The sequence below is a fragment of the Ceratotherium simum genome, chromosome 18, assembly GCF_057802395.1.
Source record: "Ceratotherium simum simum isolate JZ-2026a chromosome 18, ASM5780239v1, whole genome shotgun sequence".
Taxonomy (NCBI): domain Eukaryota; kingdom Metazoa; phylum Chordata; class Mammalia; order Perissodactyla; family Rhinocerotidae; genus Ceratotherium; species Ceratotherium simum.
The window spans coordinates 25658218-25680064 of record NC_141917.1 but is presented as its reverse complement, the minus strand read 5'-3'; positions in this window follow the sequence as shown (position 1 = coordinate 25680064).

Sequence of the window (21847 nt, the reverse complement as noted above, 5' to 3'; positions counted from 1 at the left end):
GAGGAGATTCCAAGACACATAACACAAGAAAAGGCAGTACTCATTCATTTCCATTTAGGTTCCTATTTTTAGCCACGCATTAATCATTTTATCTTTAATTTCTCCTAAGAATGTTAGCAATTTACAGTTTTATTTTGTTGTTGAGTATAAAATTGCTTCCACCTTTTTCCAAAAGTTTTTAAGCATCGGTCAACTTCAGGGGCAAGAAATTCTTACAGTTAATTGAGGAACAACTTGATCAACACGTCTGCTTGAAGTTTTTACTCTCTGGAATTTGAGACAACACTATAGATGTTATAGATCTATTGAATTATGCTCAATTACAATATCACAACTTGTGAAAAATCTCGATTTAATTAAGCAAACTTTTACCCTTCTAGTGTCTGATTCAATAGAATATCAGTGTCATTTTTTTTTTTTTCTGGGAAATAGTCTGACTGCTGGTACATTATTAGAATAACATATCATATATGCCATAGTTGATTGTGTATATGTTGTGTATGCATCTGGCCTTTGAGTGACTTGAGGGGAAAAGAAGAAAGTTATATTTGAACCTCGGTTTACCCATTATCTAGCTCAGTACTTTATACAGAGGAAACACGTTATCCATTGCCTGTTGAATTGAATAGAAGTAAATCCTAGTCTCATCTGAAAACTTATGACAAGAGATTTTCACATATTGAGGTATATGGGGTAACTATTCGGGTTCAAAACTGATTCAGCTTGAACTAAAAAACCTGACTCATGGCCTGACTCATACATTGTACATCTGCTTTAATCATTAAAGAATGCACTCTCTTAAGATAAGAATGCATACTTCCCCTCCTATGCCCTATTGATAACACCCTATCAGTCCCTTTCTGGACATCAGAGTCAGGTTGATCTGCTAATTTGCAACTGAATACCTCTTTGAAACTTTGGTGAAAATGTATCCTGGACGTGTTTAATGTATGTTCTTTGTTTTAAAAGGATATAAGACTACACTGAAAACCATGCTTCTCCGGAATGCTTTCTTCCTTTCTGGAAAAGGCCTTCCTGGGTTATAATCCTCACTTTGACTCAAGTAAAACTCACCTATCTCTCTTATCTATATAGAATGGTTATTGGTTATTTTGCATGGACAATTCAGTAGGGTTGCTTAATTTTAATAAGAACATGGAAGATAAATTGATATAATGATTTCATTCGTGAACAATAATTTCTCTTTTTAAATAAAAGCTGTAGTCTAGGCTTTTCCCTTTCCTGTTTTATAATATTATAGTAGTGTTCTAAGTTATCACTCTTGGTACTTCAATTCTTACTGGACTCCACAGTCAGGCTTCTCTTCCAGAAACACTTCTATTATGTCTTTTCTCTGCTCAAAATCCTTGAAAACTTCCCCTTTAGGAGCGGATAACCTGGACCACTTTGCATCCCTTGCAGTGCCTAGCATGATGCTTTGTGTAGAATTACTCAATGGCTGCTGATGAACTGGAAGGTGTCGGCCTGAAGGTGGTTCTGACACTGGGCTGCTGAGCTCTGCTTTTAGCCACATCTTGTTAAATTCATGTATCAATGATGTGTATGAATACATAGAATGTATCCTTATAGATTTGCAAATGACCTGAGGCTGAGATGGATAGCAAATATATTAGACGACAGAATCAGAATCTGAAAATATTTGACAAGCTTCTTTTAACAGGATAAAACTTAATAGGGATAAAGGTAAAGGCCTACCTTAAAACAAAAGAAAACAAAACAAGAATAGAAAAAACTATCCCTGCTGAGCAAGTGCACATAGAAGTGTAGAAGATTCTCAGAAAGGACCATCAGTGAGAGGGCAGCCACACAGGCAAATGGAGTCAGACATTCGGAGACTAGAAGGAAGGAGGTGAAGGCAGCTCCCTTGGCATTGGTTAGACTCCATCTGAAGTCTTGTGTACAATTCTCGGTTCCATATTTTTAGAGAGATATAGACACATTGGAATGTAGTTAGAGAATGTCAGAGTCTCAAGTCTATGCTGTGAAATGAATATTTTTTTATGATGAGAGAAAACTCAGAGGAAATATGGTGGTGCTTTTTTCTTTTTAATGGTGGAAGTACGATCATGAGGAAAAGAGATTTGTCTGGAATTGAATGTTCCCAAAGGTCTGACTAGCATTAGTATCTGGGAAAACAACTTTGGCTAACTCTAAGGTAAAAATTTTTCTTTTTTTGAGGAGGATTTGCCCCTGAACTAACATCTGTTGCCAATCTTTTCTTTTTGCTTGAGGAAGATTCACCCTGAGCTAACATCTGTGCCAGTCTTCCTCTATTTTGTATGTAGGTCACCACCACAGCATGGCCACCAACAAGTGGTATAGGTCTGCACCTGGGAACCAAACCCAGGCCATTGAAATAGAGCATGCCAAACTTAATCTCTAGGCCACAGTGCTGGCCCTGGGAAAATTTTTTAATTTAAAAATTTAAGTTTTTAATTAAAAAAAATTAATTTTTAATTTAAAACTTTTTTAATTTAAAAGCCAGCTCTTGATTAAGCCATGGGTTGCCCAGGAAAACACTGAGTTGTCTAATTTCTTTCTCAGAGAGCGAAAAATCCAGGAAGATAAAGGCTTCATGAAAACAACAATGAGATACCACTATGCACCTATTAGAATGGCTCAACCCCAAAACACTGACAACACCAAGTGCTGCTGAGGATGTGGAACAACAGGAACTCCTACTCAGTTCTGGTAGGAATGCAAAATGGTACAGCCACTGTGGCAGTGTCTTACCAACTAAACATACTCTTACCGTACCATTCAGCAATCATGTTCTTTGGTATTTACCCAAATGAGTTGAAAACTTATGTCCACACAAAACCTTCACTCAAATGTTTATAGCAGCTCTATTCATAATTGATGAAACTCAGAAGGAACCAGCATGTCCTTCAGAAGGTGAATGGATAATCAAACTGTGGTATGTCCAGACAATGGAAAATTATTCAGTGATAAAAAGAAATGAGTTATCAAGCCATGAAAAGACATAGAGGAACCTTAAATGCATATCGCTAAGTGAAAGAAATCAATCTAAAAGGGCCACATACTGTATGACTCCAACTATATGACATTCTGGAGAAGACAAAACTATGGAGACACTAAAAAAATCAGTGGTTGGCAGGGGTTTGAGGGGAGGGAGGGAGGGGGGTATGATTAGGTGTGCAGCACAGGGAATTTTCAGAGCAGTGCATATTATTCTGCATGATATTGTAATGGTGGATACATATCATTATATATTTGTTAAAACCCGTAGAATATACAATACCAAGAATGAACCCTAATGTAAACTATGGGCTTTGCATGATAATGATGTGTTAATATAGGTTCATGGATTGTAAGAAATGTATCACACTAATGCAAAATGTTAATAATAGAGGAAACTGTGTGTGGGAGCTGGGGAGTATGGGGGGTGAATGGGAACTCTCTGTAATTTCGACAAACCTAAAACTGCTCTAAAAAAAAGGCTGCATGAGCTTGCGAGGGGGTAGAGCACAGAGGCTGGGATCTACTGGGCTGAGGTTTCTCCTGTTGCTTCTAGTAAGGGTCAGTAGAGATTGCAGGAGAGGGAGAGAGCTGACTTCAACATCAGAGGAGCAGTACCCAGTATCAGGTCCAAAGGACACTTGGGAGATCATAGGCAAGAGCTGAAATTCTCTAGAGGAGTTTAAGAGGTGGAGTGTTGGGCAACGAGAGACTAAAGGCTTCAAGATGGAAAATGAAAGCATAGAAGGTTGTCGTGGCCGCAGGACTTTGATGTGGGCCAGGTGGTTCGAAGTATAAGGTCTGGCTGGCCTTGAGCTTCATATCTCTGGAGAAATTCACAATAAACTGGGGGACTACTTTCTGGGAGTGCTACACACACACACACGTATGTATATACTTATATGTGTGTATATATATATACCCACGTGAACACACATACATATATATGTATATACACGTGCACACATATATATACAAACACAAATATACACATTTACAGATATGTTTATAGTAAATACATGTACACACAAATAAATAAATAGGAAAATTTTAGATACTGATAAGCACTATTAAGAATATAAAATAGATTTATGTGATTGAAAATGGCACTGACAGGGTGGAGAGAGATTATTAGCTTCATTCATGGTCAGGCAAGGTCTCTGTGGAGGAGACATTTGAGCTGATACTGCAAGATGCAAAGAAAGCTGCCATAAGAAGAGCTGAAGAAATAACATTGCAGCAAATGTACATATTTTTATATTTAATCATTAATATTATATTAGTTTCCTTTGGTTGTGTGTGTGTGTATGTGTGTGTGTATTACACGGGTAGTAAGGGAGAAGGGAAAATGTTAGAAAGCAAAGGAAGAAAAGCTAACTATAGAAACCAAAGCTATTTCAAGGATTGGACTCAAGAATTTTCCAAAAGGTTTTTAGAAAGACATGGGCCTCTAGTATTTACCAGGTACTTTGTCAGGTTAAAAACGATAAGCAAGAGTTATGATAACAGTTCGGGATAAAATTTTCTTTGCATTCAAAAAATTTTGGACGATGACTTACCTAGCACAAACTGTATACCTCTCTGAATAGAATATTTATTTGTGAGCAGGGCAATTTTTTCTGTTAAAAGAGGTGACAGGAAAGGGCATGGTTAGAGCACTGTGAAATGACCAAGCTGTGCACACATTGGAGCACACATCTTCTGCTCCTTATGGTCCTAAGGGAGACATGAAGGGATAAAACACGTTCTGTCACGCAGGCTTTGCAAATATACACAGAGAGGTAGAACAACGAAGAGGAAGGAACAACACGAGAGAACAGGGAATAGAGGGAGAGAGAAGTAGGGGTAACGGAGGGTATGACATGGAAAAGAATAGGACACAAGGGAAAGAAGAGAGGAGGAGAGACATACCGAGTTCCTTCTAATAGGATCTGGGAAAGAACATTTAAACTATAAACTTATTAAGAGATTTGTGAATGGCTTACACAAGATCTGGTCATGACCACTGCAAAGCTGCACGTCTTAAGTAAAACTTTAAGAAATCAAGTGTCATGGTCTCTCCTCTTTCAAGGATGTGCCTCTTCCCCCCATGTTTCTTTTCTGTACAAAGGCAGATGCTCGTCAGGCTTGTGATATGCAATCACATATTTTTAACGGTCTATCTGTTTTTTTTGAATGGTGGCCCTCAAATTGCTTGCCCACCACAGTTCAAATCTCTGAAGAGAAGGTTACAGTTGAGAACTATTGAAAAGCTGTTGTCCATGATACACCACGGATAGGGCTTTCATGTTGCTCTCAGAATTCAAGGACTGCAGCTTCTGTCAAACAGTGTCTCTCCATATCACACATCTGCAAATTTAAATTCAAGGAAACCCATTCAACACAGTGAAATTAAGTAATAATTGAAGTGGATACTAGCTACTTCAGCACAAAAGGATTTATTTTGGTGTATTTTTAGGGCTTGGTACAACACACTGATACGAAAATACTAAATCACCAGAAAAAAATCAGCAGCGTTGTAAAGGATGTGAGAAGAGACAAAAGAACAAAGGACTTTTCTCCAATCAAATGCAAATGAAAATGACCCGCAAGATTCTGAAAACAGTCTTTCTCCTGACAATGAACATTTTCATGCAGTGAAATCCATTTTTGAGACTCATTAGCAAACGCTGTGATCTTGCTTATTTTCCATAGCAGCGTCTGGTTATTTCAAATTGATTAGGAGACCTCTGATGTGGGAGAGCGAATCACTGAACTACCCCAGGTATTTCTGTAATTGGTTATCATGCTTAATTACAAATGTTTCAGCACAACCAATTTATTCTGGAGCAGGTTTTCCTTGCCTTTCTGTTGCCTCTCCTGCCAGTGCTGTTTCTGTTTTCAGGGAGAGAAAGGAAAGAGAGAGAGAGAGAGAAGACAAATTAACCTTCTCCTGTGCATGTTTTGGGAGTAAAAAAAGCAGATAAATGGATTGATGGATTCATTCAAGGTATCCTATCAACAGCAGTAGTTGAAAATGAAAGAAAAGGAAACATGTATGTATGTATTAGTTTGTAGGGGGAGGTCACTCATTGCAAACTGTTACCAATCTTTTCCGGTTCTATTATTTCCATTAACTAGTGCTGGGAGCTGGAAGTTCAGTTCTCACATCTCTCTAATCCTGCCACGGTGCTGGCTGACCTTCATATATTCAATCCACTTGCTCCTGAGCTCATCAGAAATAAATGGACTAGAATAGAACAGAATATGGCTCCACATCGCGCTATGCATCGTCTGGCAATACTGAAGACCTGAGCAAGTGGCTAGTTGTGTGAATGTCTCAGGCTGCAGATGGGGCACGCATTACATTCTCCACAGTCTCTCCTCCGTAGCCTGGGGCATTCCAGAGTCCAATAATGGGAGGCAGAACTCTGGCCAGGGCATTGGCATTGTGCCTCCTACATCAGCCCTTCTGTGAGGATCTGCATGCACTTTGCAGCACCACAGAGAGATGGCAAGACCCTGAGTTTAACATCTTATGATTAGAATGAGATTTAAGAAAATGTGTATATGTTTTTCCAGGCCATCCCTGCTGGAGACTGCACATTCCCTATTAAGAAGTGTCTTCTTGCCTGTGATATGACAGATACCTTTGGCACAAAAGCAAAACATGCATTACCTGATGCTAACTTTGATTTCTGTCTAGGACTTCAAATTTAAAAAGTGTTTGCATTATTATCTTAAAAATTAAAGTAAACCTTCAAATAAAGTGAGTTCTGAAAGAAATTTCTACTGCTAAAGAATGAAAGGTGTTAGATTGGATCTGGTTTAATTCCCCATTGGTGAAATTTACTAGATTTTTGTGGGAAATTATTTAAAAACTTGGTGCTGGGAGGGCTCCTTGAGATAATTTAGGCTAACTTACTTTCATTTGGCAGAGATCAAGAGAAGTCAAGTGACTTTTTTTGAGGTCGGTTAGTGGCAGAGCTGAAACCAGAATCTAGCTTTACTTCAGGGGAAGAGCCTGTCTGATAGAAAAAAAGTTTTCTGTTTTGTCTGTATTCCCAACAACCAGCATCGTCCTTATGTCACGAATTTTCTGTCCTTATAGAGTGACTTCATTTTGCTTTTGTTGTGACAATAGACAGGAATTACTGATAATAACAGAGTATGATAAATTATGAGGGGTGACATTTTTCATTTTTCAATATGTATTTCAGAATCTAATGAAACTGTGTTTGGTTCTTGAACATTTAAGTATATAAAGATAGCACTTTTCTTCTGTGGCAAAGATATCTATTTTACAGTTCCTAGTATTTACTATCAGCACTTAAGTAAACTTCTGTAAATCATTATCTAGGGTGAGAATTAATTTTAAGAAAAGTAGCCATTGGCAGCATTCACGTAAATGTGTGAGAAAAACATTCCAAATGGGGATTTTATAGTCACTGAAGGAAAAGCTCTTCTGTTGTATTAGAGCTGCCAAAAGAATTCAAAACTCGAAAGATCCATATGACAGCAAAGCAGATTGAAGCTGCTTTTCCCTCTGCATTCTCCTTTCTTTATGCATTCAGGGCTCTGCATCGAGAAAACTTGTATGCAAGGGGTGCAGAACAGATCCAATTATACAGAGCTTCAGCTAATGTCTGACGCTTTAAGTACTTTTCAGAATTTCTGTAGATCGCTATGGAGCCACCTCTCAATTTCTCAAAGTAATGAGGAAAGCCTTGGAATACATTACCCTAAAGCACATAGAATGAAGTAATTAGTATTCATTACCAATTTTATTTCAATGGCTAATTGCACTTCACATTCATATATTGATACAAAAAAACTGGACAGTCAAGCAGCATTTACTATCATTTATTATATGGATATGGAGAGTTCAGTTAAAAGGAAGTTTTTGCTTCTCCAAAGAGTTTGTAAAAATTTGCACACAGTTTGATAGAGTGCTGTGATCCATTCAAAAGCAGACCTGACATCAGTAAGTGGAGTGGGTTAGATAGATACCCATTACATTTGAGGAGCAGGGAAGGGGCAGCCACGAGTGAACGTGGTGGTGGCATTTATATGTATGTGTATGCATTCTGACTCCTACAATGAGCCTAAATGGGCGTGAACAAAGCTTTGAGAAGCTTTGGTGCAAGTGTCTGCTGAGGATGATGGGCTGGGCAGATTTGTATTTGAGGGACATCCTTCTAGATTTTCTGCTCTGAGTCTTAGGAGGCAGAAGACCCCCCCTGTTTGTTTGAAAACAGCAGAGGGCTGCAGATGTCCGTAACACTAACTCATCTCATTCTTGCCTCTGCATCACCACATCAGCAGAATAGGAAAAAAAGGAATACATTTGACATTTTCACTCATGGAAGTTTTCTGCCGCCCTCTCATCAGCTAGGCACTGTACTAGGATCTTGTGCTTGCACATTAGGGCCAGGCCCAGAAAACAGTAAAAATAGGAAATTTGGGAAGGATATAATAACACGACAATTAAAAAATGTTTGGGTATTGTGTTGGAAAACTATAAGAGATTGTGAGTTACCTCAGGGCTAGTGAGAGTAGAATTAGAATGTCTTCATGACCCTTGGGCCTGAGGGGCAGATGGAACACAGACAGAGAGGGGACTGACTGTCAGGAGTTCTAACTCAGAGGAGCGATAGAGTCCCTGAAGAGTAAGCCTTTAGAGAAAGAGCTGGGGGAATGGGCACTTTCCCCCAACTCTCTTTCCTCCATCATATCTCATGCTGGGGATTTCTATTGGCTGAACTCAATCAGAAACCAGAGGAGAAGGGAGCTCATTGCTATGGTCCACTATGGGTCAACATTTTGGTGGACAGATCAGGGTGTAGAGGGGAGGTCAATACAAAGGGAATGTACCGAGAATGCTGAGAAAGCACGCTTTCTCACATTTCATTGCTCAGAGATCCCAGGGTGGATAGAGTAAGGCAGGATTTTTAGTTGCAAACAAAGAAACCACCTTTGGCTGGCTTAAGCAGGAAAGGATATAGAGAGGCTTCTGGAATCCCTGGGACACCTGGAAAACCAGGTTCCAGGAGGACACCACTGCTCCTAACCCTGAGTTTCTATCATAGGGTAGACTGCTGCCGCTACTCCAGCAACTTCATGGCCAGAGATTCTTCCTCATGGACGCTTTTCCTTGTTTCACCAGCAACTGATTTAAAACTGGGGTGTGTGCTTATGACTGGCAGAATCTAGGTCTCTTGACCGTGCTTGGCTTCAAAAGAAGGTGGAAGATTGAGTACCTGGTGTTATTAGCTTTCTATAGAGGAGCAGTGCCTCTCACAAGATTTTTTAGGTGAAGAATTCTCCAGATTTAGAAATGAGGTTCCAGTGATGGGTAGCCAAAAAGCATGTCAGATGTCATTACATGTAGGTTTTGTTAGCTCCATTTTGCAGATGAAGATCTGAGGTTCAGAGAGGCTAAAAACGTTGCCAAATTTATAGCTTTAGTTGAGAGTCAATCCTCAAGAGCAGGTTTTGGCTTTCTACTATGTCAAAATTTCTCTCTACTCTCTCAGATAACTCAATCTGATTTCTACTTTAGTGAATTTTTTTTTTTCTTTTTAAGACAGCACTGGATAGTTTTTTGAAAGTGCAAATGATTCTAAAGTGAACTTGGATGAAGAAATGTATGAGAAAAACATTTAAAAAGAAAGAAAAAAGCAATAGTGAGAGGAGATTTGCCTTTTGAGTATTAAAATAGAATACTGTAGTAATTGAAATAGTGTGCTTTAGGTATATACGGATTAACACAATAGACTAGAAGTTCCAGAAACAGATCCACATGAGTATAATACTTCAGTATGTGATAAAAGTGGAACTCTAATATAGTAGAGGAAAGGGTAGATGATAAATTTGTTGGGACAACCTGCTGACAATTTGGTTTTAAATAATTATATCTTACACTAATTGAATTCCAGAGACATTAAATGTTTTAATATGAAAGTTGAAAAAGAACAAAAGAAAATGTAAGTGAATAGTTTTATAATATTGATCTGTGTAAAGCATTTTTAAGTATGGCACCAAAGGCAGGAAGACAGAGAAAACTATTGCTAGATTGGAGTATGTCAAAAGTAAAAATTTCTCTGTGGCAATAACAACATAGATAAATAGTCACCTGGAAAAATATTTGCAAGATACATGAAATAAAAGGGCTAATACTCTTAGCATGTAAAGAAATAAATTCACAGAAGAAGACATGAAAATATCTGATTAACATATGGAAGAATGTTTAATCTCATTTGCAGTAGTAATCAAATGAATTCATATTACAACAAAATGAACAGAAATGAAAGCAATTAATAGCATCCAAGGTGGCCAAGGATGTGGGTGTGTGTGTGATTTTTATTTTGTACTTTTCTGGTTGGGATCAAAATTGGATTACTTTTCTGGAGAGTTATTTGGTGTTATAGACCAAAACTCTTTAAAATGCAAATGCCCTTTGATCAAAAAATTTCACTTCTAGGAATTTTTCATCATGAAATAGTTAAAAAAAATACATAACCACATAGGGATGAACATTGCAGTGTTATTTTCAATAGATTAGGAAGAGAACTACTAAATATTCATAAACTGGGGATGCTAAATGATTCATGTACATTTATGAAGTGGAATACTATTTAGCCATGAGAAGGCACATATCTATCTATTGATATCAAAAGAGATCCATGATATATTTTTAGTTAAAAAAGCAGGGTATAAAATACTGTGAATAACGTATGTAATATTTGTAAGAAAAAAATAAGTATCCTATTTAGAAAAAATGGGGAAGATTATGCTCTAAAATGTAAAAAGTAATTTTAGCTGATTAGTAGCATCTTGAATGACCTTTATTTTTCCTTTATTCATTTCGACATTTTCTAATTATCCTATGATAAGCAATGATAAACACAATAAAAAACAAAAAAGATATTTCTATTTTGAAAAAGTGAAGTGAAAGATATATATATCATTAAGTAACATATAAAGACTAGTTTTCATGTTCTCATTTTACCTGATTTTTCTAGTATAATTATGTGTATGCGTGAAAGAGGGTAATAAAAAGCTACAAAGAGGCAAGGAGAAAAGATGGAGAAGATAAAGAGTGATTTATCCTAATTTACAATCTTCAGAGGATGCAGAGGGAAAGAATTGATGATTGTATCTTGCCCCTAAATCCTACTTTTTATGGGGAGCTGGTCGCTTTCCTGTTTACAGCCTTACAGTCATCTGGTCTAGAAGACTATGGCTTTCCATGCCTTCTCCCCAGCCCTCTCTCCTACAGCAGTGCTGATATACAGCGGAGATGACCAGAGACCTGCAAAGTAGACAGAGGGGCACGAGCAAGCCAGAAGCTAGATAACCTTCTCTTCATCACTGGATATTGAGCTTTACTCTGGGAATGTGTTCACTTTTGAGTAGATCAGGAGAGCAGTATTTGGTGGAAATGGAAGAAAATGAGGCATTGGGGAAAGACGTTGGGAGGGTTGAGGGAAAAGGTTTAGGGATGGTCAATAACTGTCACCTTGAGGCCTCTCATCTTCACACCTCAAGGGTCATTCTAGCCTTTAACAGTCAAATAAGGTGATTCCAGCTTCCATGCTGTATGCTGATAGGAACCTTGAAGCTTCCCAGTATGTTCAAACATGGTCAGGATGGCTGCTCCAAAGAGCGGGAGAGGGCACACCTCTCCTTCACTGGTGAATGAATGCCACAACCTGACTCCCACTGTCACTGTTGGCTCCTGATGCTCTGTTTGCTTTCCTACTATTTCACCCCACACTGGACACCACCTCTCCTTTTCTGCCTCAAGTATCACCAACACAAGCCTGCCATGGGCAGCAGACTTTTACCTGTAGTTTTAGAATATGGCAGCAGAAGATGGGGGTGGTGAAGGGAGTAAATCAGTATGACACATTGAACGTGAAGTCTAAATAGTTCTTAAAATTGACTGGTGTTTAGAAATCTCTTTTTTCCTCAAGCTGCCTTACAAATCACCTCTTCCTTAATATTTGGGACCCTCACCCCTTGTATTTCGGGGGCAGAAACTTAGAATACCTTTTTGAAGAATTTAGTCCTTTATTATTATTTTTTTTTATAATTTCATTTATTTATTTTTTCCCCCCAAAGCCCCAGTAGATAGTTGTATGTCATAGCTGCACATCCTTCTAGTTGCTGTATGTGGGACGCGGCCTCAGCATGGCCTGAGAAGCAGTGCGTCGGTGTGTGCCCGGGATCCGAACCCGGGCCGCCAGCCGCGGAGCGCACGCACTTAACCGCTAAGCCACGGGGCCGGCCCTAGTCCTTTATTTTTTGGTGCAAATGATGGGAGGAACTAACGTTTCCTGTCCAAAAACCCCCTCAGGATGTTTTCCTAAATGCAAGAGCCGTCTTTCCTGGAGATTAATTACATTGCTCCCATGTTTGCAATAGGAATTGGTCAACTCTTCCTTTTTTATTCTCTCCATTGTATTATACCGGATTGGGACAAGACTGGGGGAGGGTCAAGGTATTCTTGGGATCTTTATTCTTTCATGAGATCTTTCTTAATTCTCAGGGGCCACACTGTAGGGTAGGTTAATTTTGATACCAAATGGACCTCCACTTTGGGACAGAGCAGGCAGCCAGTTGGACCACAAAGAAAGGACAGAGTTGAGCAATGAAAAAAGGAGAAGCTAGTTAAAATTTCCTCCTAGGATACTAGACTTAGAATGGATAATAGTGATCTACTCCAACCTGCTCTTAATACATGAGGAAACTGAGGCCCCCCCAAATTTAGGTGATTTGCCCAAAGCCATTCAATTAATCAACATAGATCTGAGGCTGGCATTCAGGTCTTGTAGTCACCAGTCTAGTGACGTTTCTACCAGCACATATTTTAGTTCTTCCAGGAGTTATTAGACAAGCCAGATCATCATTAATTATTGAAAATGGTGTGGAACAGATATGGACTTTGTACAGCAAGATGACTAACAATCTCAAGGGTTTGAGATTGTCTCTTCTGGGGAATTTTGCTACCTTTTATGATCTCTAGTTGTTTATAAAATTTAGTAGCTTTCTTGTTTTCTAAAACAGAATATTGTATTTAGGAAAGTGCTTTTCAACATGAGAGGACTCTAATATTGATAAGACAATAGAGCTAATTTTCCAAATAGCTGAATAATTGAACAGTAATCTATTAGGGGCACAAATAATAGAGACCTGATGATAATAACACTTATTTTTCTTGAGCAAGTATTTTCATGTTGATTTTACATATATATATATATATTTAAAAATATATTTTATTAATTTATATAATTATTTCTATTTATTAAAAAATATATATTTTATATATATATAAAATCTCTGTTGGAAAAGATCATTAAAGGACCAATACTCAAGAGAGAACTTCAAAAGGCAAGTCAGCATTTTTGACCAAGTTTTATCTCTTTGCATATAGGCAACTACACAGCAAGAACAGCAGCGAAGGGATTCACCAAGTGAAGGGAAAGAGCATTCGAAACAGGAGAGAAATAGTTTCCTAGCAAGAAGGGCCATGTGATGATGGTTCAGCTGGTGATCCATTATGCCTGTTAAGAGGCCAAAGAGAACTGTAGATCTCTGAGGTCTGTGGGGGCAGAGGCAAGGGAATAAGATGAAGGGCACACTGGAAGAAATGAAGTGCCTTAACAGCTGAAAAAGGCTGATGGATGTGCTCTGGACCTCAGAAGACAGAGCTCCCAGCAGGAGAATAAAGTGTGCAGCAGCGCAGAGCCTGCTAGAACCACACAGTCAGAGAACTGAACCTCTAATAACCTCCCGTTTCAGGAGTTTATAATGTGCTATAAAAACCTCCTGTCTCTAGACTAAAACTTGGCACGACCACACTTAACTGTATTTTACTGCCATCGCGCAAATCCCTGATTTGCTGTTACTTTCTCTTAAATAGGGCTGGATCTATTTTCAGCATTGCAGGTGCCAAGATGTTTTGTAAAAATTTTCCGTAGAGAATGGATTTGATTTTTAAAGTGCAGAAACTGGATTTCAATTCTTAAATTGAAATGCTGGACTAGGCACCAAGGACATTTTGATTAAATCATGCCTATGTTCAGGCTATTAATTCCAAGTCGGATGGTGCCTGTAGATACAGAAAACTACTTGAAAAGCAGAGCTATTCTGTCTCCAAAGGGTGAAGGTCATCCAAGAGCTAACTCTCCTTAGTGGCCTTCATAAAATTTTGGGAAACTTTTACTTCTCATAGATATTGGCAGTTCCATTTACTATCGGTCAAGAGGACATAAAATATTTTGTTTCACAGAAGAACCTATTGATACTTTAAAAATAGACCCAATAATCGACATAGTACTTACATGTGTATTTCAAATGTTGTAACTGTTAGCAATGAGTCTTCCTGAACACCTTCACCCGACATAGTTTTATTTCAATGGTTGGTTACAGTTCATGATCTATCCATTCTATACTTCAAAAATATGCTAACCAGAATTCTAGTTAAATTAAATGACTCTGCATGGTCAAATTCAGAGTCAGAAATAAAAGTCAGCTCATTGTATCCCTACTTTCCTTTTCTGCATCATTCTCTATAATCAGAATCAATTATAACAAATTGCTGTTATCTATCCATTAATTTCCAAACAATAGTCTTTTCCTAGGTACATAGGATACTCTACAAAGTATAGAAAAAACAGGGTACCATCATGGAAGCACAATAAACTGAAATAAAAAACACACAACTATTTAGAGAACCAAAAGCCTAATTAAGCAATTTACAATATTTTATATTTTTTCAGGTTTGTTCCTGAAGGAAGGGTCACTTTGATAGTTTGGCTGTTCTGGCTAATTATTTTCGAAGTGAATTGCTATTTGCTTTCCACTCTATTGGTGTATTTATTTTCAAGTTGGAGGCCCTGCTTCAAGCTGGTATTTTCAATTCAAAGGTCAAAATAATCTCTTCCTCCCTTTTTTGAGGAACTGGTGGGCTAAATATGCTCTTCTAGGGAAGAAAAAGTTTGCACAATGGGTAGAAAAAAATATAAGATTTTTCCACCCTAAAGCTACATGTTGCCTTTTTCTTTCTATTGTCACTGGGGCCAGTATGTGAAGGATTAAAAAGCCTCTTTACTTTTAACCTTAGGTTATTATTTTAACAACTCAAGACTGAGAGTTCTAGAAATAGACTTAGAACAAAAAAAGGATCTCACTTGTATATGGATCCTTTGCAAACATTTTGATTGTGTTTTTAAGGCCGAGCTCTCCTAGTTTGATTATCTGAATTATGGGAGGCTGCGTGGCTTTTTTTCAGAACCCTTCTTGGGTGCTTTTTGTGTATTTTGAGCTATGTAAGTCAATTGGTGCAGTGATTAGAGTGTACCGGTCTGAGTTTGTTTTTGTCCAATTCTCTGAAGTACTCTGTATAATAAAGTTCTAACCGGGATCTGTTTGTATATAGTACGCTCGGAACATATAAAAGGGGAGCATTATCTTGCCTGGGCAATGGCTTCCTGGAGGAATGTCTTGAGTTGAGTCTTGAACAATCAGTATGAGCTGCCAAAGGCGTGTTTTTTGTACGTGAATTCCAGGCAGAAAGAATTATGAGTGAAAGGTTCCAGATAGGCAGGGTCCAGATGTATAACGGCTTTGCCAGGGCTGGGTGGAGGGGAAGGGGGAACTCTCTGAAAGATTTTAGACAGGTAACCAATTGCATATGGTTAGAACAACTACTTAAAATGCTCCCTTGGAGCCCTTTGAGATCTTTAGGATTCATTATTATACTGCCTAGCAAGCTGCTCTCCAGGCTTCATAAATTGACAGTCTTTCAACCAAATAGAGCAATTTGCTGAGCTTCCCAGTGCAAGACTCACCCTTTCTAGGAGCAGTAAATTCCTTTGGACCTCTGCTCATGTTTTTCTCTTTTGTGCTTTTTACAATTCCTGATTCTTGCCCAGATATCCTGACAAACTGTTGTATTAATGGGTAAATCTAGATTAAAATGATCCTTCCCTTGTCACTTACTTGCATTTGAGCCCGAATCCTCCGAAATGGCTTTCCTGGAGGAGATTTGAGGCCTCATGCCAGGCATGAAGAGATGTGAGCTTTCAGCTCATCTCAAACTAGGCCACGTTAAGTGACTGTCTACGCTGACTTCAAAGACATTGGTTTTGGTGCTTAATCCGGTCTGCCTGTGAGAAGCTTGCCATTATACCTTCTAAAACTAAAACTGTGTGTGGATGTGTATTTAGATTCAGCATAATGGTGTGTGTATGATTTTTTTTTTTTTTTTTTTTTTAGTTTATGCTTTCAAGAACCAACTAAGAAGGTTCTGTTATTTGATCCTGCTGATGTTCCCTTTCAGACAGCTGCCACCAGCACGGCTGGCCACTTCCTTTTTATTTCCTATTCCCTTTTAACTGTCTAGCTTACTTTGATATCATTTTGTCTCTCTCTGTAATGGCAGTGAGAGAGGATGTTTTTTCCCAAGGCCATGGCATGATATGCCTTTTAATTCATTTTAGGCTTATTACCTTGCAAATGTAAGAATGAATTAGGGCTCTGTTTGCCCTGGCCAAGCATGTTTTAGACATGTTGAAAGGTGAAAGTGTGCTTTGGATCACGTGTACGCCTGACAGCCTCTTTTGATGACAGAATTTGTCGTTCAAGTTATCATTCCTGGGTCTGCCACCATTCTTCCTTGTGACTTTGGATAACCCACATAATCTATCTGCTACTGCTCCTTCCTTATAAAAGAGTAAAAAGAATATAATTTTATGTTCCTGATCTCCCAGGGATGCCGTGAGCTTTCACATCAGGTGTGAAAGTGGCTTTGAATTCCACGAATTCCATGAGAGAATGCTTTTAAAATGGCTTGATACAAAAATGTTAAATAGAGAGCATATTTTGTTTGGGGAAACAGTGTGTGTTTTTTAGAAATAATATTTCCATTACACAATTACAGTTTAAAAAATTTTTTACTGTGACTTCTGGATCTTATTTTAACACATGATTTAACAATATGCTGTGCTTTTGACAGCGTTATATATCTTTCTCTAAAAACCTGTAAGACTGTGCTCTTAATTTGAACCTAGGGACTGAATCTGGTCCCCAGTGAAATTACCACCACTGGAACCTGATGTCTTATTGACAATCCACAAAATAAAAATCATAGGTAATGTTGCTATGTTGTGGAGCAACTCTTTCCAGTAGATTACAGAGCCTATTTTACAATGCATTTTTCTTTCTCAGTCCTTCTCTCTTGATTGCACTCAGCTTCTGGCTGATCTATTGGTAACTCCAAGATAGGATACATTACTCCATAACTTTAGGGGAAAAAAAGCTTTGCAATTAACACAGAGACCATACATCTATATTAAGTAATATGCATAATGAAATGCCCTTATATTCATATCTATAATTCCTTGTTACTATACATCTTCAATTCTTTCCATGTCAGATGGTGGCAATTTGCCACTATTTCTTTCAAAGGAGAGGGAGCATATGGTCAGCTCCCTAGATTTGAAAATTCAGACTCTATATTCCCACTAATGAAATGATTTTGAAATTATGGAAATTGCTTCTTTCTCTCTAAAGACTAAAGCTGTGATGCCCAGTTCCAGCTTCATCACCCTCCAGGGTGGCTCCAATCATCCCAGAGAGTGGCGTGAAGCTTTTAAGACAAAATTAATTTTAACTCATTTTAAATTAAAAACAAATGCATGCCAAACCATGCTATTAAAGAAAGGTTATCTTGACATCCAATAAATGCCATTTTTAACCTGAAAGTATTCTATTCCATGCATGTTGTGCACTGGTCAGGACCTATATGAGACTTATACTCAAGGTGGCCCCACTGAAAAGAGCAGAATTTCGTTATTCTACAGAAACTTCTTTCTCTAGATTTTCTAATTAAGGCTTAAAATAATTTCAGGAATGTGAAGGAGGTAAAATTATAGTTTAAGGTTGACCTCTGTTTTCTGGTAAATCTGAGTTCCATTTGAACTATAGATAAACTTCTATGCTAGGATGAAAAACATTTTGTTTCATATTCCTTCTACTTTATGCTGTCTGGCCATCATTACCCTCAGAGCTGCCCTAGAATCCTTACCTGATATCATCTATTAGCTGTCTCTTAGAAAGTGCTCATAAGAAACATCCTCTTACTTCATTGCATCATTACCATGCTTTTAAAAGAATTACCGTGTCAGTTAATTGGCCTTCAAGAGCTAGAATATTCTTTATTAATCATGGCAGTTTGCTCATCAATATTTTTGCATTATTTCTTCTCTTCTGACCCCGTTGCAGAAGTTCTGCATAATTTCTTTTGAACCCAAAGTCATGTTATTTCCTTTCTGCTTTGCCTCTACAAGTTCTCTGCCTCATCTTATATGGAATTCATTTTTCCTCTACTTAAAATATCTTTAGGATCATTTCAAGGTAATTTTTATATTTATAGTTCACACAAATCTCATATTTATTGCCCCGTTTATTTGAAATCAAATTATAAGCACTTACTTTCTTTGACTCGTGAATAATTTCTCTAGCAGTGGGGAAAAAAGGTAAGATTTAGATTCCACCACCGCTTCAAGTCATATTCAGAGCGAGTGATGGTGTTTTGATCAGAGGAGCCAGGGTATGGCAGTATAAATCTCAGTTAGTAATTTGGTAAGATCTGAAAAAATGTACATAAACAAGGTCGTTATCCTACTGGGCCTCAGCCTACAGGATGCTAACTGAGGCCTTGATGGATTAAAGACTCTTCCAGCAGTACCTAACATTTCTATGCATTCTGTTTAGACGATGGGGAAATATGTCTCAACATAAACTTAAAACTTTCAAAAGGTATAAAGAATGGGATGGGAAAGGATGAATATTCTTGGTATATGCTGAAATTTTCTTATCCCAATTTTAAATTATATTATTATCAGCACTATTTGATGATGCTGTTGAAGATGCAGTTGAAGTCTACTTTAGTGTTATGAAGAGAAGTAACAGATATTTATGTTCTATAACACAAAAAATTCATTGCATATGGAATGTGTGTGATGATTTGACTCCCTCTGTAACCAATTTTAGATCTTTAAAGGCAAAGGATATTGACAAGAAATGCAAATGACATGTGTGGCAGAGACACCTAGCTGAACAGTCTGTGGGCCCCATCTAGTGTAGAATGAGGCTGGGCAGCGACTGCATTTCCCAGCTCCTTTCTCCTCGTAGGCTGGTCTATGTGACTAGTTCTCACTGATGAAATAAGAAGAAACAGGTGGGCCTTCGCCATAGTCTCTTTCACCATCCATCAGCTGAATGAAGAGGACACCTAGGACCTAGAAGAGGACAGAGCCCTAAAGAAGATGGAAGCAGCATGGGTCCTGAGTGACCTTGTGGAAGGCTGCCCAACCAAGAACACCCTGGCTGATTCTGCTGTGAAAAATAAACTTTTACTGTCTTAAGCCACAGAGAAGTTGGGACTTATCTACTACAGTAGGTAGCATTTACCTTGATAAACATGATATGAAAAATGTCATATTCTAGTTATGGAATACTTAGCGGAGACCATGTGCAGAATAGTCAACAGTAGGAGGAATAAAGTTGAATACATGCTTATTGGGTATCTCTTTTTAACTTCAACACTTGGAAAATATTCTAAAATGATTCCCTTATTTCCGATTTCATTGAACATCTTTCTAACTCATAGTATTATCTAGAAGATTTTAATGATCCTGCTGAAAGGCTAAGAGTTTCAAAGGATAGTTTACTTTAAAGAATTATAGTGCAGTGGGTTATCCAATTGTGCGCTTATCATTTATGCAATATATCTAGCACATGATTCAAATGCATGGCGTATAAAGGTTTGCCTGTGGCCATATATTAGCATTAGCGTTTTGGATATTGCACAACACAATGTATTATAATACTCTTATCAGGAGATAATTAAGATTGTTCACATCATAAGAAGTAGGAACGACAATGCACTGGACATCAATACTTGATAGAGAAAAGGATTTAACTTGCTCTAACATTCTGAAGTTCACCATCCTTTAGCATGAGCATTTCTTTCTCCCTTCTCTTTGCTTCTCTCATATAATTTCATGGAGACTTGACAAGACTTCAAATTCCAAAATGTTCCAATTGAAATGTGACATGATAGTAAAAATTAAGAATCATACTTCTTATTTTACTTAACTGCATTCAAATGTGCGGTAGTTCAGAAGGCTTTGGGATATATTTTTACTTTAAATACTACATCAGAAAAATTTTAATGTTGATCACAGATGGGACTAACATATTTATAACTCAATTGTAATTCAATCATTACTTTGGGGACAGAAAGTCCTCCAGGGAGAGTCACACATTTACATGATGTATCTCAATGCTCAGCTCTGCATTTGTAACTCTGTTTCAACCAAGAGATGTGTAAAATCACAAATGACTGGTCAACTCCCTATTGGATGCAACTGAGAAACCTTATGAATTCCGTTTTCCACTTATTAAAATTTAATGCTCTAATATTAATAGAGGCTATGAACTAGGTTCTTGCTAAGATTTTCAGATGAGAATCTGAAATTGGGCCAGACTTGGCTGGTACCAGCAATATTTTGAAATTGGATCGTTCTCTCCTCTTTTTATCTCTATTCTGTACCGTTTTCCCTCTAAAATTTCACTGTTCCTTTTTCACTATATTCCTCTTACATCCTCTCTTGGTGACCAGTTTTTACTTTGTGGGGTTCTGTTTTCTGTTGTCTCAGAGGAAGACAGTTTACAGTCAAGTGCTGCATAACGACATTTTGGTCAACAACGACAGCATATAGGATGGTGGTTCCATAACATTAGTACCGCATAACCTAGGTGTATAGTAGGCTATACCTTCTAGGTTTGTGTAAGTGCACTCTCTAACATTTGCCCAATGATGAAATTGCCTAAAGATGCATTTCTCAGAACGTATCTTGGTTGTTAAGCAATGCATGACTTTGTACCCTAGTCCATGGCTTCCTACTCCACTCTCATCCCTCTGTCATCACTTCTTGCCTGTATTACTGCAATAGCCCTTTTACCTGGTCTCCCTAAATTCAATCTTCCTTCTTTCTAATTTTTTCTCCAGAATGCATCCAGAGTGATGTTCCAGAAATGCAGGTCTGTTCATATTTCTCCCTACTTATGATCTTTTAATGTCTCCCTTTTGCTCTCAGGATCAAGTCCAAAGTCCTTAACAATGTTGATAGGATTTAGATTTGAGGTCTGGCCTTCTACTATGGCTGTGTGAGATGACCTAGTTACATCTTAGTTTTGTTACACAGTCAATTCTCATTACTTGTGGAAGTTATGTTCTGCAAAGTTGCTGTGAGCACTGAATTAGTGAATACTGAACAATTGCTCCTAAGGGCAATACAGAGTTAGGTTCCTGTGAGCCTCTGGTCACAATATTTTCATCAACAGATCAATACATAACCTTTTTTTATGTGTATGTCTGTTTAAAGACACCTTACTTAATATATATTATTGACTCATTAACATTGAATTCACGGCCAATGGTACTATAACCCATGCCTAAATGAAGCTTATCTAACACATGTATTTTCTCTATAAGGCACATCACAGCCTCTTGCACTAGACACTAGACAGCATTTCAGCACTGTTCTTGGGAGCCACTTAAAATAGTGAAATCACCAAGAAAAAGTAGAAAATGTGAAAAACACGGCACTAAAGAGACTGGGAAAAGAGCACTTGTTTACCGTATGAGAGCTGAAATGAGAAGACAGAGCATCACCTTGTTTGACCTCAGCTGGGAATGAGCTCACATTGGGTGACTCAAAATTCTCACTGCGCCACACATGTCTGTGACTGGCCACAAAAAAGCTGTATCGATTTTGGGGTTATAAATAAA